Source organism: Astyanax mexicanus, chromosome 5 (genome assembly GCF_023375975.1).
Source record: "Astyanax mexicanus isolate ESR-SI-001 chromosome 5, AstMex3_surface, whole genome shotgun sequence".
NCBI lineage: Eukaryota > Metazoa > Chordata > Actinopteri > Characiformes > Acestrorhamphidae > Astyanax > Astyanax mexicanus.
The window spans coordinates 30,362,558-30,385,081 of record NC_064412.1 but is presented as its reverse complement, the minus strand read 5'-3'; the positions used below and the strand labels follow the sequence as shown (position 1 = coordinate 30,385,081).

General features: G+C 39.6%; 1 protein-coding gene across 2 annotated transcripts in view; it reads left to right on the top strand.

Moving 5' to 3' along the window:
- Nucleotides 1-22,524, top strand: part of LOC103044632 (axin-2) — a 116,065-nt gene that overhangs the window by 16,851 nt on the left and 76,690 nt on the right. The gene's annotated exons all lie outside the window — the stretch shown is intronic.

Below are 22,524 nucleotides of genomic sequence, written 5' to 3'. Positions count from 1 at the left end.
CTCTCTCTCTCGTTTTTTGTCAGGGCAGAAGCTGGTGTGGTGATTAGCGTGGCAGGATGCAGCAGTGTGAAGAGGGCTGGATGGTGTGTCTCTGGCTGATTAGGTAGCTAACGCTAAGCTAACTCTTGTCTGAAGACAAACAGAGACTTTGGGTTTTTTCCACTTTGACAGAGCAGCTGTTTGAGATGAAGACGAGATTGAACTTGACTGATCTTTCATTCTCCAGCTGAGTCTTCTCTCTCTCTCTTTACCGCTCTGTCTTTTTCTTATTCCTAGCATAAGCACATTCCTTGGTGTATCAGCACTGCTGAATTTTACAACTCCCCTTTAGCACTTTTCCCTCAGATTTCATTCCCAACTTGGAATGGTTGGATTCCCTCTTCTCTTCCTGTTTCAGCCAACTTAAAAACAAAAGGACACCTGATTTTTAGTGTAGATCCATAGCGCAGGTTCATCCTGCGACTTTTCAATTCCAAAAAAAGTTGAACGAAAAAAAAAAAATACAGTTCTGACATGCTGTATACATACTACTATTATTGGTAATAAAATTGTGTTTACTGTAGAGGTACCATTATGGGTGTTTTCACAGCTGTACTGTAGGTCTGGACCAGATTCCACGTAATGGTTCATGTCTTTGTTTAGCATTGTATAGCTACATTTGATTCGTTTAGTTTTGGTTTCACACTGCAGTTTAGTGAGCGGGCCAAGAAACGTTACTACATCCTGCTACAACATCATCAGCTACATTTACATACGTTGCATCTCTCTACACATTATATTAATTGATTCGTAGAATGTTAGTTTTTTTGCTGTTACAGTTACAATTAATGAAATCCCAGTCTAAACGTTTGTGTGAAGGGAAGTCTAAGGGAAGTCGTACTTGAGCACAACATTAATTCTGTTTTCCTCTGGTTTGTTGAAAGACTGCCTCAACTTACTGTAATTGGTGCGACCAACTAAAACCATCTAGAAAAGCGCTTTTACACGATAGGTGAACTGAACCTTGGCTCGTGACCTGTGTGTTTACCATGTTAAAACAAACTACATGGGATGAACCGATAGCTAATATCAAACTGGCTTGCTGGAACATTAATGTAGAGCTAAATGGAAATCTGGAAATCTAAGCTTACTCTAAATAAATAGAAGCGCTTTACTCAGCAAAATAAACAGTTTACAGGAGAGAAATCTGTGTGGATTAAAACTCAGCACTCATTTGACTTTTATAATATTTAATATAAAATATAAAATTTAAAATACAAAATATATTTTTTTAGAAATTACAGTTTTGTTTACGTAACTTAGCTTAGCATTACAATTCTCCCCACCCAGCAGCGAGACCTGCTGAGTTACTGTACAGTACGTGTCCATTGACACTTTTTTAACGCATGTTGACGTGCCGCGTGTGGGCGTGTCCGTGACGTTTTTTAATTCAAATGAAGCAGCTGAAGTAGGCAATCATAATATTTTACATTATTTTAATATTTTACATTTTAGTAAACCTCACTGTAATCTGTAGTTCTATAAATTTATATTCTACAGTTTTCAGCTTCTCTTCTGTGGTTTAAAGGCTCGTATGTGTGTGAAGTCGCAGACTGCTATTTCCTGATTGGCTGGATGCAGTCCGGCAGCCAGATTCATTATTAGTAAAGTTGAGATCTGCTGAACTTTTTTGCTGGAGGGCGGGGCTGTGTTGAACGCAACGCAACCCAGCATGCACTGCGGCATGCGGCGGGTCTCTCCATTAAAATGAATAGAATGCATCAAGGCCTAAGTGCTAGTGGACATGTACCATTAGAAGGGAAACATGGCGACACCCCTGTTCCTTACTAGTGTCACATAATGCGCCTTGTACATATGGTGCGGCTTATATAGTGCGCTAGTTGAATAGTGAGTTGCATTGAACGCAACGCAACCCAGCATGCACTGCGGCATACGGCGGGTCTCTCCATTAAAATTAATAGAATGCATCAAGGCCTAAGTGCTAGTGGACATGTACCTTTAGAAGGAAAATATGGCGACACCCCTGTTCCTTACTAGTGTAACATAATGCGTCTTGTACATCTGGTGCGACTTATATAGTGCATAAAAACTTATTCCCTTCACTAGTTCTTTAAGTTTTGTTAACAGATACTTACATTACTTACATTTATAATACATTTGGACCATGGTCATTCTCTCACTCTCTCTCTCTCTCTCTCTCTCTCTCTCTTTCACTCTCCCTCTCTCTCTCTGTGAAATGCTTTAAAATGTGAGGAGAAGTGGAGCTTACTTAAATGTTAGAAAGAAGAAAAAACCCAGTTGGCCTTGGGGTCTTTGGAGTCGCTCTAATTAATTTATTAGTGAATCTTGAACTGGCCCAAGGCCATTTCGGTAAAATGAAACTTCTCACATCTCTCAGAGTAGCGAATGGCTGTGTGCGTCGGCCTCATTTTATGTGTGTATATGTGTGTTTGTGTGTGTGTGTGTGTGTCATCACAAAGGAAACATAGGGATTTTTTTTTAACATGCTTATCAGGCTAGTTATTTTTATTTGTCAGTTAGCGCGCGGGTTAGCCACATGAAAGGATAACTTTGCCTGTGGGTAGGACTCACTCACACATTCCTCCTCACTCCTCTGTCTGTAGGAGTGCTTTGCATTCCGGAACGCTGCTGGAACCTCGGCGCTCGGCGTTTGATTGGCCCTTTAATGTTGGGGAATGCGGAATACATTAACCGGGAGGTTGAGGTGAGGGCGAGCGGAGCAGGGAGAGGGGAGGATGATGCATGTTGCCATTTGAAGAAAAGAGAAGAGACACTTTCCTCTTTGGGCTCTGCCTGCGAGCTCAGCGCTGGTGGAAACAGGCCCAGCCGTGCATCACTCTCATTTATTCCGGCAGGCCTGGACCGTCGGGGTATTAAAGCACCTGTTACCCAGGAAAAGGAGGAGAGAAAGACTCACAGGTGTTTATCAGCTGCTCGGCATCAATCCAAGCCTGAATCCAGGCCCTGTGCTGGCGTAGACTGCACGTGTGCGCTGTGCTGTAAACCTGCTGCAAGCTGCTCTCTCAGGTGTGTGATTCTGGGGGGTCTGATTAACCCTGTTATTAGAATCACTTAATTATTAGTTTCTTTTTAGCCCTAAATATAGAAAACTTGTGTGGTAAAATTATTATTCAATTGTACATGACACAACTACAGTACAATACAGTACTCTCTCTTTTTTTATGCGTTTCAATTTATTGCAGCAACTCAGTTCTAATACATCAGCTCAGAGCCGCCATTGTGCTGATCGACATCACCCTAGAAATGATGAGTGGAAAGAGCGCCATTTACCCACCCAGAGAGAGCAAGCCAATTGTGCTGTGCTCTCTCAGGGCTCCGGCAGCTGATGGCAAAGGGAAAAAAGGAGGCAAAAGAGCAAGAGAGAGAGAGAAAGAGAGAGAAAGAAGCAGAGAAACGAAGAGACACCATGTGAAAGGGGAGAGAGAGCAAGTGTAAAAGAAAGAAGGAAGGTAAAGAAACAGAGACAGCAAGACAAAGAGAAAAAAGAACAGTGGTACAAAAAGACAGGAGAGAAAAAGGGAAAGAGAGAGAATGAAAAAGCAGAGAAACATGTTTAGAAACATAGAGATACCTAGAGAAAGAGGGGAAGAGAGAAAGAGAAAGACAAAGAACAGACATAGTTACAGATTGCAAAAGAAAGAGAAAGAGAGAGAGACAGAGGGAGAGAGAGAGAGAAAGAAACAGGGGGAGAGAGGGAGGGACAAGATACAGAGAGAGATTACGAGGGATTGATAAGGTATAGAGGTAAGTATAAAAGACAGAAGGAAGGTACAGAAAGAGAGAAAAGAGAACAGTGATGAGGAGATATAGAGAGAAAGACAGAAGAGAGAGAGAAGGAGAGAGAGACAGTGAGAGAGAGAGAAAGAAACAGGGGGAGAGAGGGAGGGACAAGATGCACAGAGAGAGAGATAGCGAGAGATTGATAAGGTATAGAGGTAAGTATAAAAGACAGAAGGAAGGTACAGAAAGAGAGAAAAGAGAACAGTGATGAGGAGATATAGAGAGAAAGACAAGAGAGAGAGAGAAGGAGAGAGAGAGAGAGAGGATAAAAGCAGATGGAGGAAGTGGGGGCTGTGTGACGGGGGTGTATGAAGGTATTAAGTGAGCTTTAATTGCTGGAGTTTTTTTCTCTCCTCGCTCTGAGAGACGGAACTGTTTGGTGTCACTTCAAGGATTTCTGAAGGCTGTGCTGGTGTGTAGGCCTTGGCAGAAATAGCTGCATGTGAGCATGTGTGTGTGTGTGTGTGTGTGTGTGTGTGCGTGTGTGTGTGTGCACTGGTACATGTCAGTGTGTGTATTTGTGTGTATGTGTGTGTGTGTGTGTTGAAGCGCTGTTGTTTGAGAAGCGTGTAAAAGCGGCCCTCACAGCCGCTCTGCCACCACAGATGAAACACACACACACACACACACACACACACACTTTCGGCTTGACGGACGGCTTAGCAGGCGCAACCGCATCTCTTCCTTTCTTCTCCACCTCAGAAGTGCTGCCAGAGAGAGAGAGAGAAAGAGAGAAAGAGAGAGAGAGAGAATGAAAGAGAGATGCGTTCCCTCTCTCCTTTCCTCTCCTGCTTATAGTCTGTTTTCTCAATGCTAACTTCAAAAGACCAAACCTTCCCACAATGCATTGTTTTCCATGCTGGAACCTTCACAATAAAACCAACAACAGAAAGCTGAGAACCATTCGGGTTTGTTGTCTCTCCTCACAACAAAAGCAGACGTTTCAGAGCTGAGCAGATTAAACATCTTAAAGACGCCTTAAAGGTGAACTCAGCCCAACAGCTCGTAGCTGTCCTTACTATTACCGTAATGGTGAATATGGAAATGGCAATAATGCCAAGACTAACGGTTCGTTATCATGTGTCACATATCCAGAAGTCCTGGTGTCATGGACTCTACCTATTCTGATCCTTTTTTTTACATTCCGATGCAATATTTCAACAGGACAATACTCACCCACATACTGCTCTCAAAGAGACAGATGCATGAAATGGATTATGGCAGGACACCATTAGGAACCTCTACAATTCCAGGCCAAAACATCAAGCATGTTGCATTACTACTTCTGTATGTTTAGCTCAATAACAAATAGCAAATATCTCAAATAGCATTGTAGTCTGACTTTCGTTTGGATGCAGCTTTTACAACAGACCCTTTATCATACATTTCTTGAGAATTTTAAGTTGTTTTTTGATAGATAACAACTTAATATTAGCAAAATTTGCAAAAACAGCAGCACTATCTGGTGGGTTGTATGAGCTGTGTTACCTGCTAGAGAGGTAAACCGGGCAATCAGAACATAACCTATTGTTTTTCTCCTCATTCTCTACTGTTATGACAAAAAAAAACAAGGTGAGGGGGAGCCACAAAAAAAATCTGTTTTGTAAAAAGAAGTGTAATGGGATGGAGTGCTACTAGTAGGTCTCCTAGTAGCTCTTCAGCCCAGAGGGTTGTTGAACCCAATTGCAGAACAGTTGATCTAAATGAACACACCGCTCCTCACGCGGGATTGAGCCCGTGTCATCAGGGTCGTGTTCCAATACACTACCGCTGCCCCGGCTAGTGAACTGATTGAGACACGGCTGGGAAAAAATGCCCTTATAAGTAGAAAGGAAGCACAAAAATAGGAAAATGAAAACGGGCGGAAACTAAAGTTGCGCAGAGCGCGACAGAGAGACGGGGGGGGGGATGTAAACAAAAGCTTACCAGAGAAACTTTTTTTTTTTTCATTATTGTTCATTATAGTTCAAACAATCTCACGGGCCAGATGTTTCATGCTTGCGGGCCACATATGGCCACATCACCAATGTTGTTTGTTGACCAGTATCCATGATGTAAAGGTGTCACAAAAAGGTTAAAAGAGCAAGAAGAGCTTACAGAAGATCTATATGGCTGCCAGGTGGATTATTACTAAGGAGTTCTAATTAATCACCTAATAGGTAAAAGAGAACTATTGGCTAGTAATGTACTTTACTTTTAACTAAACAGTAATTGAGTCTTTTCTTTTCATAATGACTAGGGCTGAAGCTATCGATTATTTTAGTAATCGAGTACTCTATTGCAAAATCGATTCGATTAATCGAGTAATTAATCGGGGAAAACATATTTGCTTGCTTAAAGAGTCATTAAAAATACACAAGAGAAAACAAGACATTTAGTTTAATAATGAATGACCAATTGCTTTCCTTTTTTAGATTAGTTATATTTATCAATTCACAACATACATTTCCTAACTGCAAACAGAAATAGAAGTAAATTAATAATAATAATTTAATAATTAGTACTTTAATAAATGAAGTTTAATTATTTTCAACAAGAATTTATTGTAAGTAAGTGGTGCTCACCACTTTTTGCGTAAAAGAAAAACCCACCACGTCCCTTTAGGAGCTCTGTACTCGAAGCACAGAAAATTACTCTATCAATTTTTTAAATCGAGTAACTCGAATTACTTGAGTAATCGTTTCACCCCTAATAATAACTACAAATTAATTACTGATCATAACAACAACACTAACTGCTGTAACCGGCACTGACAAGCTTCTCAATGTATCCAGCACTCATGGCGTGCAACCAACCGCCGTCCTGCTTTAATCTGCATCTGTATCTGCGCTGTACGGCCCATCCTTTGAAGAGCATGTTGAATTTCTGAGGCGTGCAGCGTTGACCTCCGACTCTGTGTTATTTTGCAGTGAGTGGATTGACGTCAGGCTTTAGAATGACCCCTTTTACTGTGCGTGGCCCACTGTACTGAGCTGAAAGCCTTTAACACCAGAGATATATCAGCAGCAGAACAATGAAGAGCTTTGCTTTTCTCCACTCTCCACTCTCTCGCTTTTACTCTCTGAACTTCTGAGCCCAGCGGCCCCACTTCAAACGCTGAACGGTGGTGAAAACGGCATTTAGACTTGAGTGGGGATGTCAGAAAGTCACATGCATATCAAATTAAAGCCTGAAAAAGGCCCTAGTATGACGAGAGCCAGGACAAAAGCGAACAAAATGTCAAACCAAGTGTCTTTATTCTCTGTTCTCCACTCAGAGACCACGGTTTTTAGAAGATTTTAGAGAAGAGTTCTTGTGTCTCCAGTGGTTTGTGTTAAAGCCATTTCTCTGAAGGCTTCTACAGGTTTGCATCCAACCGTGTCACATTTTGCCACGTTGGTAGATATTTTTTTAGTGCAGAATAATACAGTAAATTAGTCACAAAGATGTGAAGATACTACACTTATTTTCTGTTTTATGAGAAAAGGATGTGCCTCAAAAAGCCGAGAGGAATAAGCAGAGTTACAGACCTACAGAAGGTCTTGTACCCTATATCTTCAAGTTTCATTGGGATATATTAGGCAGCAAGGGCGAGGGAACAGTCAGTTCTTGAAGTTGAGGTCTTCCCATTAGAGTCCAACTAATAACAGCAAGTTATAAAGACTTTCTTTAAGTTTATTCAGTTTGCAGCAAACCATGATACTGCCACCCCCATGCTTAACAGTCGGGATGATGTTTTAATAGTTTTGCCAAGCATAGCATTTTTTAATCAGACCAAAAAGTACTTCATTTGCTCTTAATGGTGCTCAATTAGATCCTTCAGGGTCAAACAACACACATCAACAATGTCAAGAACTGTTTGTTCACTTAGTTCAGTTTGCAGCAAACCATGACACTGCCACCCCCATGTTTAACATGGCCAAGCATAGCATTTCTTAATTAGATCAAAAAGTTCTGTTTAGTCTTCAGTAATGATTCATGTGGTCTTAATGGTGGTCAGTTAGATTCTTTAAGGTTAAACAACACACATTAAAAACATCAAAAACTGATTGTTCACTTGCTGCCTAACACAGCATATCTACACCTCGACAAGTACAATTGGATCCTGCTGATCAATATTATTTACTTTACCTGGTTTTTAAAACGTTTATCAAATAAAAATCTGAAAAGTGTTACGTGCAAAAGTACTCATCCCCCCATATCAACACCTAGTAGAGCCACCATTCACTGCAATTACAACTGGAAGTGCTTTGAGGTTTGTCTCTACCAGTTTTGTGCATCTAGAGAGATTTTTGCCCCATTCTTCTTTATAAAACAGCTCAGCTCTTGATTTTTTTTCCAGTCTCAAGTCTTTTGCAGCCTCCATCAGTTTTTGCCCTGTATTTGGCTCCATCCATCTTTTCACCATCTCTGACCAACTTCCCTGTCCCTGCTGAGGAAAATCATATACCACCATGTTTCACAGTGGGGAGGGTGTGTTCAGGATGATGGCCAAAAAGTTTTCCATAAATGCCAGATTTGTGGAGTGCACAACTTTAATTGTGGATCTCTACAGCTCCTCCAGAGTGACCATGGGCCTCTTGGTTGCTTCTCTGACTAGTGCTCTCCATACTCGCTCTGTCAGTTTGGGTGGACGGCCATGTCTTGATAGGTTTGCAGTTGTAGAATCATTTTTTCCCTTTTTGGATGATGGATTGAACAGTGCTCTTTGGGATGCTTAAAGTTTGGAATGTGTTTTTATAACCTAACCCTGCTTTAAACTTCTCCACAACTTTATCTCTGACCTGTCTGATGAGCGCCTTGGTCTTCATGATGCTGTTTGTTTACTAGGGTTCTCTAACAAACCACTGAGGTCGATACAGAACAGCTGTAATTATACTGAGACTAAATTACACACAGCTGCACTCTATTAACTAAATAAGTGACTTCTGAAGGCAGTTGATTGCACTGGATTTTGTTTAGGGGGTTCAGAGTAAAGGGTGCTGAATACTTTTGCACACCACACTTATCAGATTTTCATTTTAAAAATGTTTAAAAATGTTGTATTACTTTCATTTAACTTCACAATTATATGCTACTTTGTGTTGATTTATCACTTAAAAACTCTATAAAACACATTTAAATTGTATTTGTAAGGTGACAAAATGTGAAAAAGTTCAAGAGGTATGAATACTTTTGCTGCATAATCTGTGTAATTACCTATGCAGGAATTAGTTTGAAGATCATCTAACTGATCACGAGTGTGATACATGGGTATCTGGGTGCGTTACCCAAAATCATTCAAATCAACATATTTCAGATTACAGTGTACCAAAAAGTGCAACGCTTTTAATTGGTTTAGCGATGCATCGTAACGTGTTAGCTTAATGCTAGGTGACTATTTTTGTACAGGGAACACACCCCAGATTAGTCATTCACTTTTTTCCCACAAAAATGACCATTATCCATGATAATGAATTGTTACAAAGAGGACAAAAAGCCAAGAGACATTACTGAAGGTCTTAATGTCTGTCAGATGGACCCTTCAGGGCAAAGCAACACACCAACAACTTAACATATTTATCCACCACTTGACAGCTGCCATTCAAACCAGAAATTAGCACTCTTTATTTAACTGTCATTGGTTAAAAAATTATAAGTGGTTAGTGGCCCTTTAATTACTGTCTAACCCTTAAATCCTCTGTGATGGGGAGCTGAAATTAGCTGTTATTAGTTTTTAGTTTTTAGTTTTTTAATTCCACCTTATATAATGTACCATTTAAGGTGGAACAGGAAATGTACTAGCATTTTTTGGTATGTTTGTTATAAAGAAAATGGCCATAAAACATTAAAACTACACATAAACCTTGGTATTTAGCATTATAACTAGTGATAATTGTTATATTTTGTCAAGGAAACTACTTCTCTGGGATTCATTGGTTGATTGTGCTGCAGTCTGTCCAGTGGTTTCATGGTTTTCCATAGCCCACTATAGAATGAAGTATTTTGCTAAATAAAAATAAGAAAATGTACCATATTTTTTCCACTATTGAGCACACCTTAAAAAAATGTTGATTTTTCCCCAAAAATCATCAGTGTGCCTTATAATCCAGTGCGCCTTATGCATGAATTCTACCAGTCAGTTTGTAGGGAGCAGTAAAGCCACTTCGCTGAAGTTCAGTGTTATACAGGAGTTTCAGTTTAATTCTCCAGCACCGCACTAAGCGCTAGCTCTTTTGCAGTTCAGAGGTATTATCAGACTGTAGTTTGCGTGTTTACCGTGTTAAAACTAGCTACATAGGACAGCCTGCTAGCTAATATCACCCTGGCTTACTGGAACACCCAGGGTTCTTCAGTATATAGCACTGTCAGCCGGCATTTCCCTGGTTAGCACTAGCGTGTAGCTGCTAATGCTAATGCTGCTGCACCCAGCCTTATTGAAAATCTGGAAATCTAAGCACACTGTAAATAAACAAAAGGATTTTACTCACTAAAACTGTGTGGATTAATATCCAGCGCTCGTTTGTCTTTAAACTATTTTTTTTTTGTAAGAATTACAGTTTTGTTTATTTAGCTTAGCTTTACTTGGCCAGAACATGTTAAAAAGGTTTGTTAGTGGAGTTTAAAAAGCTTTAAAATTTAGGTCTGCAGTACTGAACAATTTAATAGTATTTTGTGTTGAGAAAATGAGTACAGAAATGAGCTTTAGTATAAAATTCATTAAACATTAATAACTATAATTTAAATTCTAAGATATTCTTTATGGACTCACTCAGAAGCGCCCTCTAGTGTCTGATGAACACAGAAGAAAACATTCTAGAGTGGATATTCTCCTCTCTAGAAGTTACTTACTGGAAACAAAAAACACAAGAATGAGGCAGCAGTATAAACGACTATAAAGCTTCTACCATACGTTTATTTTGGTCTATGATTTCCAGTCATGGTTATCCATAATATTTCACACAACCTTATTTTAAGCAGTCAGAGAACAAAATTAACACAGAGTATGAAGAGAAAACTCCACCTGCATCCATACCTAACGCTGAGCATAAATTTAACAAGCCTTAAGACTGTCCTTCACAAATATAGATGGACATAGATGGACATCAGCACTGCTGTTAGTCTTATTGTCTATTTTACAGCTTACACAAGGTCTTTATGGCTGTCAGTTGGACCCCTGAGGGCAGAAAAAGACAATCCGGCTCTTCCCTGAACCTGATCCGTATCTTCCTCCATTACGCCGCTCACACAGAGGGATGTGCGGCAGGCATTTTGTGCATTCCTCCGGGTGCAGGCAGGGTAGTTAACACCGGGGGCATGGAGGTATCCTCCACAATAATAGAGGAGGCATTGTGTGCTCTTCTTGTCTGTAAAGGACAAGCATTGTGTCTCCTCTTTGACTCCTGAGGAATTCCGACTCTTATTTTTCACTCTGCACACGGTCTGTCTGAAATTTGAACCTTTTAACCTTTTTTATGGTGAATTGTTTGGCCTATTTTGCATGTTTTTCATCTTTCGTGAAAGCTTTTGGATGCTTTTCTCCTGAGTAGTGAACTAAAATACAAGATACACAAGATTTACTCTACTGGTAAACATTTCCTGGGCAATTCACAATTCATTGGTTCATCAGTAATGGCAAGCTGCTCTGGACCTGGTTGTAGAAACCGTGAGACTCCCACCACCATGCTTAACATTTGCAAGAACTGTAAATAAATGCAGCCTCTGTGTGAGTGCGGAGTGTGCGGGAGGTGGGGCAGCGGGGCACGGTGCTTCCAATCCCATGGTGCACCGCTGGCCCACTCTAAAAGCACAGGTTATAATGTTAATTAATGTTTTGACAATGAAATCTTTTAACCTTTTTATGGTTAAATGTTCATCAAATTTGGTATGTTTCTTATCTTTCGTAAAAGCTTTTGGATACTTTTCTCCTGTTTTTTTTTTTTTTTTTGTTAAGTTGTAAAGTAATCCGTAAGATACAGAAAATACACTATACTGATAGTGTATATGTTAATATTTCCTGGGCAATTCACAATTCATTGGTTAATCTGTAATAGCAAGCTTCTCTGGAGCTGGATGTAGAAACCATGAGACTTCCACCCCCATGTTTAACAGTCGGTATGAGGTCCTTGTTGGTGGTAAACGTATTCATTTTCGTTTATGCTTAAAATATATATTTTGGATCCATGCATGTACAGAATATTCTTCCAGTAGGTCTCTGAATAATTCTTGTGCATGTGGTCTTTAACAGACTTCAGATGAAAATCATCACATCATTTTTCAGGACAGGATTAGGCTAAGATAAAGTGGCTAGGGTAAGATTATTGGAGATAATCTTCTCCAATAATCATGGAGATTATGTTTTGGGTTTTGCTTAATTGAAGTAAAATATTAATTAACCAATTTTATGCAACATATCAATAGTAATTCATGCACTTTATGTAAGTAACTTCAGATGAGAATAGTCTTCAGGTCATCTTAAATATGTTCAAGACTCAATACAATCAGATGCTTTTGGTTATTGTCAATTCCCTGCTATGCTGTTAAGGTTTTACTGCGGTTCTTTGTTAAGAGTTTATTAAACATGTACAGATTACCACTCAAAATAAAGTGTGACCAAGTAATTTCCCCCAAACCTAATTACAAGTTGCACCACAATTAACGCATCTTCTTTAAACAAAAGTTTAGAGTGTCTGTTACTGAATATCAGTCTTTCACATTACCAATATCCCCAACAAGGAATCAGACACATCTTTAGATGTACAATTTTAAAGATTCTCATGACATTGATGGTTCATAGACAAGCAATTTTGAGTACTGTTAAAATAACTCAACAAAGACAATGTATTGTGGGTACTGACCACTGCATATAAGAAAAACCTTAGAAGGTCTGTCTGATGTTTGTGAGGTGACTACAGTCCAATATACTCGTCTCTGAATGGTAAAAGAGCTAGCGCTGCGGATAGCGGCTAATGCTAATGCTGCTGCTCCCAGCCTTAGTGCTGGAGAAACTTCACTCAAAACTCCAAACCCTTATAACTCTGTTCTTCATAGCTTAATACTGCTCTTTAATACCTGAGTGGTAGAATTTACACACCAAGCGCACCGGATTATTAAGCTCACTGTCCATTTTTGGGAAAATTAAAGGATTTTAAGTGTGTCTTATAGTCCAAAAAATTGGCCTGGTAAATGGCCTAATCATACGCAGAGGTATTTTTTTGCCATATCTGCCCAGATACCACAAGATAAATCCAAAGTTTCTCACAACATTGATGGTTCCTAGACAATCAATTATTGGGTACTGTTAAAATAACGTACAACCACACAGTGTCACAATAACTCAATAAAGATGAGTTATTGTGGGTACTGACCACTGCATGTAAGTAAAAAACCTTAGAAGGTCTGTCTGATGTTTGTGAGGTGACTACAGTCCAATATACTCATCTCTGAATGGTGAAAGAGCTAGTGCTGCGGATAGTGGCTAATGTTAATGCTGCTGCTCCCAGCCTTAGTGCTGGAGAAACCCTTATGACTCTGTACTTTATACCTTAATACTGCTCCTTAATACCTGACTGGTAGAATTAATACCCACAGCGCACCAGAATTTAAAGATCACTGTCAATGTTTGGGAAAATTAAGTAAGTTAAATTTAGTACCGAAGAATTGGCCTGGTAACTGGCCTAATCATACGCAGAGGTATTTTTTTGCCATATCTGCCCAGATAACACAAGATAAATCCTAAGATTCTCACAACATTGATGATTCTTAGTCAAGCTATAATTGGGTACTGTTAAAATAACGTACAACCACACAGTGTCACAATAACTCGACAAAGATGGCCGCCACCAAAACACAACGTTCGCCGCACTGCTTGTTTGTCAACACAGAGTGAGGCTTTAAGTGTTTTAGTTTTTGCCAGCTCCTGATTTAGCTCTTCAGTCACAGTTCCTAACCTCCGCCTCTACAAAGGCCCGAGCGCTGTGAGTAATGTAGCGCGGTGATAGTCGTAAACACACACTCTATACGGTGGGTGTGTTGTAGCGGAGCGCGCGGTGATGAAACCCTCTCTAAGAGCCAGAGACACCCAAATTCTTCACTTCAAAGAAACTCCAAATTCTCCAGTCTTGCCCGAGGGAAGTGCCGAGAGTTGAACCGGATCCACAGCGTACAAAAGATCTGACTTTTAACATGCTTAGTTTAATAAGATTACAGGCAGAGAGTGAGGAGCAAACCTTTCCCCCGCTCAGAAAAAGAGTAATTAATAGATATAGATAATCTTCTCCTCCCTCGGGCCGTTTTTAAGCGCCAGACTTGTTTTTGTTGTCTTAATGAAGTTGGTTTACGACTTGGTTCTCTCTAAGCCTGAGAAACCAGTTGAGGCGAGAAGGAAAAAAAGGAGAAAAAAACTTCTGGTAATTAGAAGTGTTACTTCTCAGAGCTGAAGACACTTTGAAGACGGCAGAGAAGAAGCTCTGAAAAATAGCATTGTCTCTGAACGTCTGCTCTTTTTTTCCCTCCGTCTGAAGTCTGGAGAACCCAGACACATCAGTGATTTGCGGCGATGGGTTCAAGTGCTCTTTTTGAGTTGCCGTTTCTGAAATGTATCCTTCAGAACCACATCTGGTGGCGCGTATGAGGGAGGATTTCTAATCCTGAGGAAGTCGGAGGGAGGACGAAAAAGAAAGGCCGACAGAAATTTTACTGGAATGCATTTCATCAACCGATCCCAGTGCAACTGTAACCGTTGCAACTGGGCCTTTTACTCAGACCCAGAACCTGATACTAAAAATCTACATCTAAAATAATGCTAATTCCTGTATTTCGAATGGTAAAGGTCCATAAAGGATGATATTCTCTGTAGTGACAGCAGAGCTTTAGCCAGTATTTCTTCTTATTTGAACTGTGTGGTACGTCATGGTAATCTGTGCGGGATGTAGACAACAGCACGCAAACAGTAGCTTTTTTGCGGTTAAACAGGTAATCCCTGAGCTTCAGTAAGGTTTCTAATCATAGGAAATAGACAATAATACTTAAATTGCTGCACCACCTTTCTGACTCCTTTCTGAGGACATACAAAACACAAAAAAGAAAAAGTTAAGCAGCGGTTGGGTTGCTGAGTTTAGTCTGTTGTCATTGGCAGCTTATTTTCCATTGGCTTCTGTCACAATCTATTTGCATACTGGGTGTGTCCAACAGTATCTGACACTAACCATCAGTGTGTTGTGATTCCCCTGGGCTACCTTAGAAATAAATCAAGTTCCCCTTCAGTTGTAATAACTTGATGTTTTAATTTATGCTAACTCAAGTTTTCGTTCTCCATTATTTAAAAAAATTGAGCAAACCGGCTGCCTTAAAAAAGTAAAGTAAACTCAACTTATCCAGTCTTACAGTATAACAAAAATAAAAAAGTTAAATCAACTTCCTCTTTAGTTGTAATAACTTGATGTTCTACTTTATGCTAACTTAAGTTTTCATTAACCATTACCTAACTTTTTTAAGGCAACCCGTTTCCTCAAAGTAAATTAAAATTCTTACAGTGTATATAAATGTATATTGAATTCTTAGGGGGTGGATTTTTGTTCCAAGAGGAAGAAAGGGATACACTTAAAAACAAAACAAGGGTTAAGGGTACACAAGAGAATGGGATTGGGCCAATATCTAGATCTATAAAGTCTTAAAGGTCTACACAGCATCCAAATACACTTATAAACACACACACACACACACACACACACACTGCAACATACTTCATAGTTGTTTTTGACTGTACTGGCAGATACACACTCCGCACTGCTGCTGCCTAAGCGCTCCACTTTACCTCAGTATGGGGAGAATCAGCCCAATTTGTGTCGCTTTATGCGTTAAAGTTGCCTGATAAAGGCTGCCTGTGACTGACTGACACCACTGTTTGATGATGGTTGAAGTCGCACCTTAACAAGGCCCGGAGTGAGCGGTTCTCTCGTACACACACACACATATACACACACACTCCCACACACTCTCCGCTGGGTGATTAACACACCTCCGCCTTCCGACGCCGCAGCGAACTACATTCGCATTTCATTCCCCTCATTTCTTTTCAACTGGCAGCTGTCAGGAACTTCTCGCCGCGACACCCAAACTTAAATCGCGGCCACAAGCGCTCGCTTTATGCGAAAACACCAAGAAAGAGCTGTCACTTTTCCTTTTCGTGCACTTTTTGTGTCGCAAAATCAGAAAGCTTTCTGCTTCATCAGGAAGAAAAACTAGTTCAGTAGCCTATATAAGAGAAAAGATGAAGCGGTTAGCGCTTTTTGCTTTTCGCGCATCTTAAGACGAAGAGAGAATAGAGGAAGAGAAGAAGAAAAAGACAGGGAGGAGGAAGAAGAAGAAGGTGTGCAGCGCGGTTTTGATCGTTTTCGTCCATCAAGAAGAACAAGGTGCCGTTTTTTTCTTTATTCTGACAGTTTTTGATGCTTTGGCATCCTCAAAGTGTTGCGTAGTCTCTTTGTCATCAGCGAAGGCGTCGATTAAAGGCCGGGCATCATTAATTCATTGGCGAGGCTCCGCGAGAACAGTAGCAGGGGGTGAAAACTTGCAATTGGCGAGCGCTCCTGCGTTCCTTGTCAGGTTTCTTCTGATGGAGTCAGTGCTCCTCGCTGAAGAGCTGCGGAAGTTGTTTTTTTTTTGTTTTTTTCCTGGCGTCCTGTTTGGAAATGAAAGCAACAAGCCTGAAGTTGAAAGTTTTGTCTAATGACTGTTTGATGAGGAGATTAGCTGTGTTTTTCGCTCTTTCTTTCGGTTCCACTGATCTGAAAGCGAGGAAAGCGAGACTGCGAGACCAGCGCGATAGGCCCTTTGGTTTCCATTCACACATACAGTACATACACACAGACATGCAAAACCATCTTTGTGGGTATTTTCTATTGATGTTGTATCGTATAGTCTATATAAAAAGAGTTCTGTAGGACTGAAGAGCTTTTTTTGTACATACGTATCTAACAATAGTAGGACCATTTTTTTTGCTGCTCTTTACCACCCTTTGTTTTAGGGTTCTGTATAGAACCATCTACAAGAGTTTTTCTTTGTCTATAAAGAACCCTAAGATCACAAAAATAAGCATTTAGACATTAAAGTGTGTGTTTAAAGTGTGTGTTACTTCATTCGTTAATGGTTCTTGATTGAAACATTGCTTTTATAGAACAATGCGGTAACGCTTTATAATACAGCACACGTTTTAGAGGGTAAGTTCCCTTTACTTACGGTGTAACTTCTTTGGATGAAACAATACATTCAAAATACATACCGGATCCAACAGGTACTTTAAAAGTAGGTATAAATAAAGTACAACCAGAAACAAGAGTGTAACAACTAGGTAACTAGGTAACTGAAACTTACCCTGTACTTTCCCAACACTTATGGTTTAACTGTTCTCTCTGAATTAGTAAATACAGAATACTTATGGGGTCCTAATCGCACTTGTCGGTATGAATAAAGCACAGAAGATCCCACAATTTCCCTAAACTTGGTGGAGCCAAATTTTCAGAAAAAAACAAGGTTTCATGAATGGTCGAAATTTTTACCAAAGTGACATACCGCGCCCTTACGTTTTTTTCTGATTTGGGTCAAAAAATGGAAAAGTGATTTTGTCACATTTCTGAGCAAACTCTTGTCCAATTTACCATGCCCATGCATTTTCCCACTCGTTTGAGTCATTGTTCATGGTAAAAACAAGATTTGACTGGGTGGAGCAGCTAAAAAAAACATATAGTTTGTAATATCAAGACTAAAATACAATTATATTTATATATCTATAATAACACAATCAGGAATGCTGAGATTTTAATAAAAAAATACTCATTAATACACAGAAACCACAATGTTTTATATTAATAGTTAATAAACCCACACCTCACCTGATTTATGCTGTTCTTACTCTATAAGTACACAGTACTTTCTTAGTAAATACTCAGTAAAAACAGCAGGGAGCAGGCTGTATTATGTAGTGTACAGAGTTTTAGCATTCTTACTCTGTAAGAACACAGTACTTACCCTATAAAATGAGGTGAAAATGCTTGAAAATTCCTTTTTTCAAGGGTGTACTCTTTAAAAATGTACTTGAATAAGCCCAAATCCTTGGAAAACAGCTTTTGAAACAAGAGAGATGAGAACATGATAGAGAATTTTGGTGTGGCACAACATTCTACTGTTTACCAAAAACAACAAAGAAATAACAGAGTACCTACAGTCAAATATGGTGGAGGTTCAAATATGTTTTTGGGTTGTTTTGCTGCCTCTGGCACTGGGTGCCTTGACTGTGTGCAAGGCATCATGAATTCTGAAGATTTTGTGAGAAATTTGAGTGGAAATATAGGGCAAAGTGTCAGAAAGCTGGGTTTGCGTCATAAGTCATGGGTCTTCCAACAGGACAATGACCCTAAACATACTTTACAAATTGAATTTGTAAAATTGGATTCAATATAATTACTTAGAAACTATGAAGGAACACATATGCAAAAAAAAAAATCATAATTCAGGTGGTTTGGGACGAGTTAGAGAGCAGAGTGAAAGAAAAAAAAAGTTAACAAGAGATCGGAACCTCTAGAACTCCTTTAAGACTCTAAGTTAGAGAACCACTCCAGGTTCTACCTCATGAACCTGACTAAGAGAATGGGAACACCAAGACTGGGCAAAGTTGGCATCAAAGAAATGTTTAAGAATCTGAAGAATAAAACCTATTTTGGCTTTTTAACACTTTTTTGTTAATTTATAGCTGCATTTGCATTCCTTCTTAGTTCATAGATCTTTAATATTAATCTGCAGAATGTAGAAAATAATAAACATAAAGATAAAAAATGAGTGTCAGAAAGCCCTAGGTCATGGGTCTTCCAGCAGGACAATGACCCTAAACATATTTTAAAATGCACCCAGAAATGGATGGGGGAAAACCACTGGAGAGTTCTCAGGTGGTAAGCAATGAATCCAGATCTAAGTTCCACTGAACACTTGTGGAGAGATCTTAAAACGCTTCAAATATAGAAGAATTGGATTAATATTAAACACTTAGAAACTATGCAGGGGCATATATGCACAAAAAACAATAATAATCCAGGTGGTTTGGGACGTGTTAGAGAGCAGCGTGAAGAAAAGAAGTAGTTAACAAGAGCTCAGCACCTCTAGAACTCCTTTAAGACAGAACCATTCCAGGTTCTACCTCTTGAAGCCCTCTAAGAGAATGAGAACGCCAAGAGTGGGCAAAGTTGGCATCAAAGCAAAACTACTAATACTAAAAATATAAAATATTAAACATATTTTGGCTTGTTTAACACTTTTTTTTGTTACTTCATAGCTGCATATGCATTGCTTCATAGTTCATAGATCTTCAATATTAATCTGCAATGTAGAAAATAATAAACATAAAGATAAAAAATGAGTGTCAGAAAGCCCTAGGTCATGGGTCGTCCAGCAGGACAATGACCCTAAACATATTTTAAAATGCACCCAGAAATGGATGGGGGAAAACCACTGGAGAGTTCTCGGGTGGTCAGCAATCAATCCAGATCTAAATCCTATTAAAACACTTGGGCACTGGGGAGATCTTAAATTTGCTGCTCGGAGATGGCACCCCAATATGAGAGAATTTGGATTATTATTAAACACTTAGAAACTATGCAGAGACAAAAGACCCAAGTGGGCAAAGTTGGCATCAAAACAAAAGGTGCTTTTTTTGAAGAATCTGAAATATAAAACATATTCTGGCTTATTTAACAATTCATAACTTCATATTTGTTCTGCAGAATGTAGAAAATAATAAAAAATAAAGGTAAAAAACATTAAATAAGAAGAGGAATTTCCAAACTGGTACTCTATGTGGTCCCCGTAACATCTAAATACCCCCACACACAGACACACACACACAGTATCAGATTGTTAGTGTTTGTCTTAGATAAGGCTTTGTTTCCCGCTGTGTTTGTCCGAACGCTTTTCAACTACCTGGCCGAGGCGGTGATGCGCCGACGCTTTGTTCTAGAAAACTCTTTCTGCGGCTTGGAAGAAGTTTTACAGTTTTCTCACTTTTCCTTCCCCTTTTGTGAGGCGAGATGAAGATGAGGAGGACAAAGAGAAAGAAAGCAGCGCTGGCTCCGAGAAGCTTTGACGAGGACTTCTAAAGTTCCAGGAGTTCTGACTTTTTCTCTTTGCTCCTGACTATAAGCGGCTCCCTCAAATCACCGCTGAAAAGACCCCTATATCAAATACAACCTGCGAAGCCTTTCAACTTACACCAGCGTTTGAAAATATTGTTCTATCGGCGGCTTTCTCTCCACTTTCCCTCCGAGCGATAAAAAAAAGAGAGAGTTACATCGCTCTGCCTTTCATCTGTTTCTCAATCGTTCTCAATCTGATGGACAGTGAGGAAGGGTCAGAGCTCTAATCTGCTTTAGACTCTGTGTATATCAAACCATTTCTCTTTTTCTTACACACACACAAAGACACACACACTCTTTCTCATCATTAGTTTCAGTGTTCCTTGACAAAGCGTGTCTTCAAAGTGCATTTATAGACAGAATAAAACTTGAAGTATTTATGATTTATGTGCATGTAAAGTTTCCTGCCTCAGTGTTCATCCCTAACCCTGCCTTCTCACTGGAGCTCTGCAATTGTCACTTGTGGGCGTGTCAAAGTGTGTGGGTGTGTATTGTATTGCTTCAACGGCCCTAAAAAAATATTAATTATTAAGTTGGCTTGGAAAAGCCAACTTACTGTTCTTCGTAATCTTCTTATTAAGTTGGCTTGGAAAAGCCAACTTATTGTTCTTCGTAATCTTCTTATTAAGTTGGCTTGGAAAAGCCAACTTCTTGTTCTTCGTAATCTTCTTATTATTATTATTATTATTATTCTTACGCCTTTTTTTCTGTACGCTACTCCTCCTAGAGCTTTCAACGTAGAATCACGAAACTTTCACGGATCGTAGGACCTATGCCAACTTAGCGTGCTTGTGCTTTTTGGAGCGATTTATCGTACGGTTTTCGTAAAAACTTCGTAAACGTACGCATTTTTTCCCCATAGGAATGAATGGGGCGAAATTTTAAACGTCCGTAACCGCCACAATTTTTGAGATACGAAGACCAAATTTGGCGAGCTTATAGATCTTACCGAGATCTTTAAATTAATAGCAGGTTGCGAAGCGATACGACGTACGGTTTTCGTACAATTTTCGTACGAAGTTTTCCCATAGAAATGAATGGGGGGCCCAGAGTTCCATCTCGCACACGAGCAGCTCTGCGCACGGAACCCCTTCTCTCCCCTGCTCCTCCAGTACTGTGAGTGTATGGAGGAGCTGCTGTATGGAGCAGCTATCAGTCAAAAGTTTGGACACCCCGGCACCCCAGCCAGGGTTTAGCAACCACCTATTAACTGCTTAGCAACCACTCTCTCTTTCTCACTCTCTCTTTCGCTCTCTACTTCTCTAATTCTCACTCTCTTTCCCACTCTCTCTCTATTTCTATATTTCTCACTCTTTCTTTTGCTCTCTACTTCTCTACTTCTCACTCTCTCTTTTGCTCTCTACTTCTCTATTTCTCACTCTCTTTTGCTCTCTACTCCTCTATTTCTCACTCTCTTTCTCACTCTCTCTCTACGTCTCTATTTCTCACTCTATTTCTCACTCTCTCTCTACTTCTCTATCTCACTCTCTCTTTCTCACTCTCTCTACGTCTCTATTTCTCACTCTCTCTCTACTTCTCTATCTCACTCTCTCTTTCTCACTCTCTCTCTACTTCTCTAATTCTCACTCTATCTTTCCCACTCTCTCTCTACTTCTCTATTTCTCACTCTTTCTTTTGCTCTCTACTTCTCTACTTCTCACTCTCTCGTTTGCTCTCTACTTCTCTGTCTCACTCTCTCTTTTGCTCTCTACTTCTCACTCTCTCTTTTGCTCTCTACTTCTCTATTTCTCACTCTCTCTCTACGTCTCTATTTCTCACTCTCTCTCTACTTCTCTATTTCTCACTCTCTCTTTCTCACTCTTTTCTACGTCTCTATTTCTCACTCTCTCTACTTCTCTATTTCTCACTCTTTCTCACTCTCTCTCTACGTCTCTATTTCTCACTCTCTCTCTACGTCTCTATTTCTCACTCTCTCTCTCTACTTCTATATTTCTCACTCTCTCTACTTCTATATTTCTCACTCTCTTTTTCACTCTCTCTCTACGTCTCTATTTCTCTTTATTTCTCACTCTCTCTACTTCTATATTTCTCACTCTCTTTTTCACTCTCTCTCTACGTCTCTATTTCTCACTCTCTCTCTACTTCTCTATTTCTCACTCTCTTTCTCACTCTCTCTCTACGTCTCTATTTCTCACTCTCTCTACTTCTCTATTTCTCACTCTCTCTTTCTCACTCTCTCTCTACTTCTCTATTTCTCACTCTCTCTTTCTCACTCTCTCTACTTTTCTATGTCTCTTTCTTTCTACTTTTCTATTTCTCTATTTCTCTCTTACTCTCTCTTTATTTCTCGCTCTTCTCTCTACTTCTCTTTCACTCTACTTTTCTGTCTTGCTTTCTCTTTCTATCTATCTCTCTACTACATCCTTTTTCTTTCTCTACTTCTTTATTTCTCGATCTCTCTTTTTCCCTAATTCTCTTTCTCTCGCTCAATATTTCTCTCTACTTGTCACTCTTTTTCTCACATTCTCGGGTGTTCTTTCTCTACTTCTCACGCTGATTTTCTCTCTACTTCTCTATTTCAGGCTCTCCCTTTTTCTGTACT